Here is an 8,038-nt window from a genome sequence, read left to right as displayed (position 1 = left end):
CTCTCTCTCTCTGACAACTAAATAAAATCTTTAAAAAAATAAGAAAAAAAATTATTTATTTTGAGAGAAAGAGTGCCAGCAGGAGGGGCCAGACAGAATCTCAAGCAGACTCCACACTGAGTTTGGAGCCTGGTGTGGGGCTCAGTCCCACGACACTGAGATCACCACCTGAGCCAAAACCAGGAGTTGGATGCTTCCCCAACGGTGCTGCATAGGCACTCCTGGGTTTTCTTTGCTTCTTGATGCAACTGAGGCTCATGGACACCCGTAAGCTTTGGCTTTGTGCTTCAGGCAATTCAGCCTCTTAGTTAGAATCACATTGCATAGTTTTTCATTCTTATTTATTTGTTTATGTTTAAAGATTTATTTATTTACTGAGGTGGGGGGGAGAGTGCAAATGAGCAGCGGGAGGGGTAGAGGGAGAGGGAAAGAGAGAGTTCTCAAGCAGACTCCCCTCTTAGCTCTGAGCAGGACTCCAGGCTTGACCCCAGGACTGTGCAATCATGACCTGAGCTGAAATTAAGAGTTGGCCACTTAACTCACTCAGTCACCAAGGCGCTCCTGCACGTAGTTTAAAAAAAAAAAAAAAATCTGTGTTTTACTTAATATTATATTGTGTGGAATTTCTCATGCTACTCGTTTTTTTGGGTTTTTTTGTTTGTTTGTTTTTTGTTTTTTTGTTTTTTTGAGAGAGTGAGAGAGAGAGAGAGAGAATCTTAAGCAGGTTCCCTGCTCAGCACCGAGCCTGACGCGGGCTCCATCTCACAACTGTATGATTGTGACCTGAGCCAAAATCAAGAGTCAGACTCTTACCTGACTGAGCCATCCAGGCACCTCCTACTATTGAATATTTTTAACAAATATTCTTTCAAAAGAAGACAACAATTTATTCAATCTAGCTGCTTTTGTGGCCACTCAGGTAGTTTCTAATTTTTTTACCCTAGTGTCTATCTTTATCTATCAATCTTGCTCCACAACTTTGACTCTTCCTGTAGGGTAAACTCCTCCATTCTTAGAAGGAAATTTTTCATGTTCAAAGATGCACATGTTTTCATGGTCTTGGTACACTCTGCCAAATTTCTTTCTGGAAGGAGCAAACCAATTCACACTTCCACAGTGCCAGCAAATTCTGTGTCTCCATCTTAGTGCAGCCTCTTTGGCATTTTCCCTTTGCCATTTTGACAGTTGGAAAATGGCGTCCAACTTTTGTTTTAACGTATCCTTTTCATTTTAATGACTCTTTAAATAACGGTATTAACAGCTCTATTCATTTTATTATTATTATTATTTTAGATTTTATTTATTTATTTGACACAGAGAGATTGCAAGTAGGCAGCGAGGCAGGCAGAGAGAGAGGAGGAAGCAGGGTCCCTGCTGGCAGAGAGCCCGATGCAGGGCTTGATCCCAAGACCCTGAGACCACGACCTGAGCCGAAGGCAGAGGATCAACCCACTGAGCCTCCCAGGCGCCCCAGTATTCGTTTGATTTTTAAACTGGGTTTATCTTCTCTTTAATTTATTTGTGATCATTTTATAAAAATGTACTGTTGCTGTCTGAGATGGTACAAAATAAAACTTACACAATTGGACATATCTGCTCAACAGAGACATTTTGAAATTTTACCAGAATCACGTGGAAGTGGGGTGTATTTCTTTTGTGATTTCTTTTATTGGTATTGGACTTAGAAAGCCATGCCTTATCCGGAGATCAATTAAATTCTCATGCAGGTATTTTTCAGTCTTTTAAGATACTGTTTTTATAATACTGAAGTTAATTTCTCAAAGCACTTCCTCTGCACCACTCCTGATGTTAAGCCTTCATGCAAGATTTCATTTACTATTCAGATAAGTCTTGCAAAATGGCTACCCTTATTATTTCTTTGTTTCGAAAATAAAGACCCTGAGACTTGTAGTGGGTAGGTAACCTGCCCAGGTCACAAGCCCAGCAGGTTGCAAAGTCCTGGGCATTGGCCACACCCCTCTGACCAGCAACAGGGCTTTTCCCTAGTAAGCTACGTGGTCTCAATGCCTTTTTTTTTTTTTTTAATATTTTATTTATTTATTTGAGAGAGAGCATAAGCAGCAGGGAGAGGCAGAGGGAGCAGCAGACTCCCTGCTGAGCAGGGAGCTTGACATGGGACTTGATCCTAGGACCCTTAGATCATCACTGGAGCTGAAGGCAGATGCTTATTGGACTGAGCCACTCAGGCGCCCTGCAGTGTTTTTTTAAACACTGGGATTTTTTTTTTTTCTTTAACATAGTCACTTCCCTCTACTATGGAGAGAAGACCTATCTTTAGCAGGAAAAAACCAGACCAACAAATAATGGGAAGCAGAGATGAATCAAAGTGGGAGAGGGTCTAACGTGTTCTTCTCTGCTTACTTAGAATCGAAGCAGACCCCTTGATATACACCATCAGAGCTTCACTTTCCTCCTGTCTGACTCCAATCCCCTGTACTCACTAAGCTCAATTCATATCAACATTTTCCCTGTTCCTTTAACAGGCTAAGTTCGTTTCTCACTTAAGGTCTTGGCACTGGCCATCCCCTCTGCCCGGACTGCCCCTTACACAGAACTTCCAGTGGTGGCCTCCTTCCTGTTGTTCTAAAGCAGCCTCCCTTCCAGTAAGTTATATTATATTATATCACAGCACAGTTTCTATCCAGAGCACTCTGACTTATTAGAATACGTATGTATTTGTCTCCCACACAAAAACCTATGGTGCAATGAAGACGGGATCCTAGGACTATTTGATTCACAGCAGTGAATCTCAATACCCAGCATTTATCTTGTATACAGCAACTTTGCTAAATTTATGTATTAATTCTAATAGTTAATGCATAGACTTTTTTTTTGGATTTTTCATGTACCCAAATATATCGTGTAATCAGCAAATGCTAAATGCTTTTATTTTTTTCTTCTCAATGCATGCTTTTCCCCTCCTTGTTGCACTGACTGAAAATTTACAGTGCAATGTTGAACAGAGGTTGTGATAGTGGGCCCTTTTGCCTTGGTCCCAATCTCAGGGGTAAAACTTTCAGAATTTTAGTATTAACAATGATGTTTGCTGTAGCTGTTTGGATATAACTGTTATCAGATTAAGGAAGTCCCCTTCTATTCACAGTTTATCGTGAATTGTTACTATAAATGAATTTGAATTACAACAAATGCTTTTCCGGCAGCCATTAAGATTATTATTTGAGGGGCGCCAGGGTGGCTCAGTGGGTTAAAGCCTCTGCCTTTGGCTCAGGTCTTGATCCCAGGGTCCTGGGATCGAGCCCCGCATCGGGCTCTCTGCTTATCAGGGAGCCTGCTTCCTCCTCTCTCTCTGCCTGCCTCTCTGCCTACTTGTGATCTCTGTCTGTCAAATAAAGAAATAAAATCTTTAAAAAAAAATTATTATTTGGTATTTTTCTATTCATAAGGCAAATTACAATAATGGATTTCAAATGTGAAACCACCATTGCATTTCTGAAATAAAGTCAAATTGGTCATAATGTATTATTTTTGTTACATGCTTTTGAGTTCAGTTTGCTAATTTTTTTAGTGGCTGCTTTAGGAAATATATATATATACATATACATAAATATTTATTACAATATATGTTTTTAACGTTTCTCAGTCAACTTGGGGTTAATATCATATCACTTCATTTTAAAAATGTAAAATAAAAACCCCCCAAAAAGGTCAAAAATCTCACAACCATATATGGGTCTGTTTACTCTCTTCCCATGATTCTTTTTTTAAAAAGATTTTATTTATTTATTTGAGAAAGAAAACTTGAGCTGGGGGAAGAGCAGAGAGAGAGAAGCAAACTCCCTGCTGAGCCAGGAGCCCAATGTGGAACTCAAACCCAGGACCCCGAGATCATGACCAGAACCGAAGTCAGATGCTGAAATGACTGAGCCTCCCAGGTGCCCCTCTTCCCATGATTCTTCGTGTTATAATTTTCATATGACTTATACCTACATATGTTACAAACTTTGCAAAACAATGTTAGAGTTTTTTGCTTTAAATAGGCATACGTTTTAAAGAAATTAATAGGAAAAAATAGTTTTATAATTATGCAGGCATTTACCATTGCTGATGATCTTCATTCCTAAGATTTGATTTCCTCTATAACCATTTCTGTTCGTCCTGAAGAAATACCTTTAACATGTCTTACAATGCAGATCTGCTGGTGATGCTCTCTCTTAGCCTTTCTTAATCTAAGTATGTTTTCATTTGGTCTCATTCTTGAACAGTATTTTCACTAGATAGAGATTTCTGGTTTCACGGGGTTTTTGTTTTTTGTCTTTTGTTGGTTTTTTTTTTTTTTTTTTTGCACTTTAAACATGTTACACTGTGTGTGGCCTCCATTTTTTTCTAATAAGAAAACTGCAGTCATTTGAATCATTGTTTTTCTGTAGGTAATGAGTTGTTTTGCTCTGGCTTTTTTCAAGATTTTCTCCATATTTCAGTTTTTAACAGTTTCAGCATGATATGACCAGGCACATTTCTTTTTCAAATATGTCCTGTGTAGACTTTGCCAAGCTTCTTGAATCCATAAATTTGTGTCACCCAATTTGAGAATTTTGAGGTTCAGTTATTTCTTCAAATATATTTTTCTTCGGCATTCTTTCTCTCTTCTCACTTTGAGATTTTGATTATTCATATATTGGACTTCCAAAAATTATCCCATGTGTTCCTGACTCTGCATTTTTTTTCTATCTTTTTTCTTTCTTTTTCTGATCCTCAGCCTTCGGGTTTTCTGATGCTCCGTCCATCTCTTTGCTGCCATTCCATCGATCTTGTGAATTTTTTATTTCAGATATCCTCTTTGCAGTTCTAGAATTTCAATTTTTTTTAAAATTGTATTTTCTCTTCCTCTGTTGACATTTCCTGTCTTTCACGGTAAGCATATTACCCTTGGGTTCACTGAGCACTGATAACGTCCGCTTGGACTGAGAATTCCAAGCTGGTTTAACACGGAGCTGGCATCTGCTGTCTTTTCCATTCACAGTAGGTCACATTCTCCCTGCTCGTCTTATAAGGAGAAATTCTGAGTTGTATTTGGACCTTGTAAATGTTATGTTGGGTTTTGTTTTATTGCTCAGAAGAGTATTAACTTTATTTTAATATGGAAATTAATTTGGTTAGACTCAAATGGCAAGTTCTCTCTTGCCAGGAGTCGGTGTTTTAAACCCAATTCCAAACGCCTTTCAAGCTGACTTGCACGTGCATGATTCAAGGGTCAGCAAGAGACTTGGGCAGAGTTCAACACAGACTGGTGTTCACGTCTCTAGGTCTTTATAGGTTGCCCTCCTCGCCATCTGGTGGTCCTGGTTGGCCCAGGCTTCTTCATATCTGGCTTCCGCAATCCAAAATATGCATATTTCTATTGAGATTTTAGGTATTTGTCCCTGCCACCATTTTGGTGGTGAAGCCAGAAAACACTTGCCCCATGTTGATGGTTTTCTCCAAATTTCCATTCCCCCCTAAAGTCTGCCAACTTTTGCTTATTCTCTAGAGGATTCATATAAGTTGTTTTTGTATCTTATCCAGAATATATAGTTGCTATTTGAGAAAGGTACCAGTTTGTGGGAGCTTACCTGTCCGTGGCAGGAGTGGCAATCCTATAGGAAGGTTTTACTTCCAGATTCCATTTCCTTAAATTGTGATGTTTGTCTAATTCTTTTGTTTCACCTGGGTCAATTTTGGACAAGGCCCTTTTTAGATTTGTATATGTCATCTCAGTTGATGAATGAGTTGGCAGAAAGTTGCTCATATTATATTCTGATGATTTTTTAAATGTCTATAGGTTTTGTAGTGATGGCCTCTTTTCCATTCCCGATATTTTTTATTTGAGCCATCTATCCTTTAATTTGTCTCACTAAAGGGTTAGCAATCATTTTAGCCTTTCAAGGAGCCAATTTTTTTTTTTTTTAAGATTTTATATATTTATTTGAGTGGCGGTGGAGGGGCAGAGAGAGAGGGAGAGAGAATCACAAGCAGACTCTGTGCTGAGCGCAGAGCTCCACACGGGGCTCAATTTCCCCACCCCGAGGTCATGACCTGAGCAGAAATCAAGAGTCAGACACCCAGGCGCCCCTCGAGGAGGCAGTTATTGACTATTGACTTCCACTATATGGTTTGTTTTTGTTTTTGTTTTGTTTTGTTTTAAAGATTTTGTTTATTTATTTGACAGACAGAGACCACAAGTAGGCAGAGAGGCAGGCAGAGAGAGGAGGAAGCAGGCTCCCTGCTGAGCAGAGAGCCTGATTCGGGGCTCGATCCCAAGACCCTGGGATCATGACCTGAGCCAAAGGCAGAGGCTTAACCCACTGAGCCACCCAGGTGCCCTGACTGTATGGTTTTTATCTATTTCATTAATTTATGTTCTTTCATTGTTACCTTTCTTGTACTTTTGGATTTAATTTGCTGTTCTTTTTCCAGTTTCTTTCTTTCTTTCTTTTCTTTTTTTTTTTTTTTAAGAATTTATTTATTTATTTGACAGAGAGGGAGAGAGAATACATAAGCAGAGGGAGCAGCAGGCAGAGGAAGAGGGAGAAGCAGGCTCACTGAGCAAGGACCCCGATTCGGGGCTCAATCCCAGGACCCTGGGATCACAACCTTAGCTGAAGGCAGATGCTTAACGACCAAGCCACCCAGGTACCCCTATTTTCCCAGCTATTTTTTAAAAGAGTTTGTTTATTTCTTTATTTGACAGAAAGAGACACAGCAAGAGAGACAACACAGACAGGGGGAGTGGAAGAGGGAGAAGCAGGCTCCCTGCTGAGCAGAGAGCCTTGATGTGGGCCTTGATCCCAGGACCCTGGAATCATGCCCTGAGTCAAAGGCAGACACTTAAGGACTGAAGGGAATATTTCACTCATTGATTTTAACATCTTTTCTAGTACAGTTGATCCTTGTTATTCCTGGGTTCCATATCTGCAGATTCACCCAAAATTTGTTTGTAGCCTCAAGATCAACACTCGCCGCACTTTGGTGGTCATCCATGACCATGCGCAGAGCAGTGAGAAATGGCAGTCACCCAGTGTGCTTGTGTTCAGCAGAGGCCGAACAGAAGTAACATTTGCCTTCTTGTTTCAGCCCTTGAACAGAGATGGCGCGGGTGGAGATAGTAGGGGGCAGTGAAGTGTAGTGCACTGTGTTTCTTTTTCACTCGTTAGTTCAGAATATTTTCTAATTTTCATTTTGATTTATGCTTTGATCCATGAGTTGTTTGTGTTTTTCTTAATTTCCAAGTCTATGGGATTTTTCAAATTTTTCGATACCGATTTATTGCTAACTGCACTGTGGACAGAAAAATCTAATCTTTGTGAAAAAAAAATCCTTAGAAAGTTGTTGAAAGTTGTTTCATGGCCTAATGTGTGGTCACATCTCATAAATATTTCACATATGTCTAAAAATATGTTTCTGCAGTTGTTGGGTACAGTGTTCTGCATATAACAATTCAACCAGATTTTTTTTTAAAAGATTTTTATTTATTTATTTGACAGAGAGAGAGAGATCATAAGTAGGCAGAGAGGCAGGCAGAGAGAGAGGAGGAAGCAGGCTCCCCACTGAGCAGAGAGCCCGATGCGGGGCTCAATCCCAGGACCCTGGGATCATGACCTGAGCCGAAGGCAGAGGCTTTAACCCACTGAGCCACCCAGGCGTCCCTCAACCAGATTTTTAATGTTGTTACTCCATTCTTCTATGTCCATACTAATACTTGCATGCTTCTTCTATTAGTTACTGAGAGAGGTTTGTTGTCCCCTGGGACTATCCAAAGAATGTACAACACAAAGAGTGAATTCTAATCTAAAATATGGAATTTAGTTAATAATAATGTATCATATTGGCTTATCAGAGCAAAGGGACTACATGAACTCAAGATGTTAATAATGGGAATATTTTTGTGTAGGGGGTGAAGGTGAGGGCATATAGGGAATTCTTTATACCTTCTGTGCCAGACACCATGCAAGGTGCTTGGAAAGAGTAGGGAATGTTAGAGACTCCAGAATCCACAGAAGTTGAATTCTTGTTTGTGTGT

Source organism: Martes martes, assembly GCF_963455335.1.
Source record: "Martes martes genome assembly, chromosome: 4".
Classification (NCBI taxonomy): domain Eukaryota; kingdom Metazoa; phylum Chordata; class Mammalia; order Carnivora; family Mustelidae; genus Martes; species Martes martes.
The sequence above is the reverse complement of the archived record's forward strand: the minus strand, read 5'-3'. Positions refer to the sequence as shown.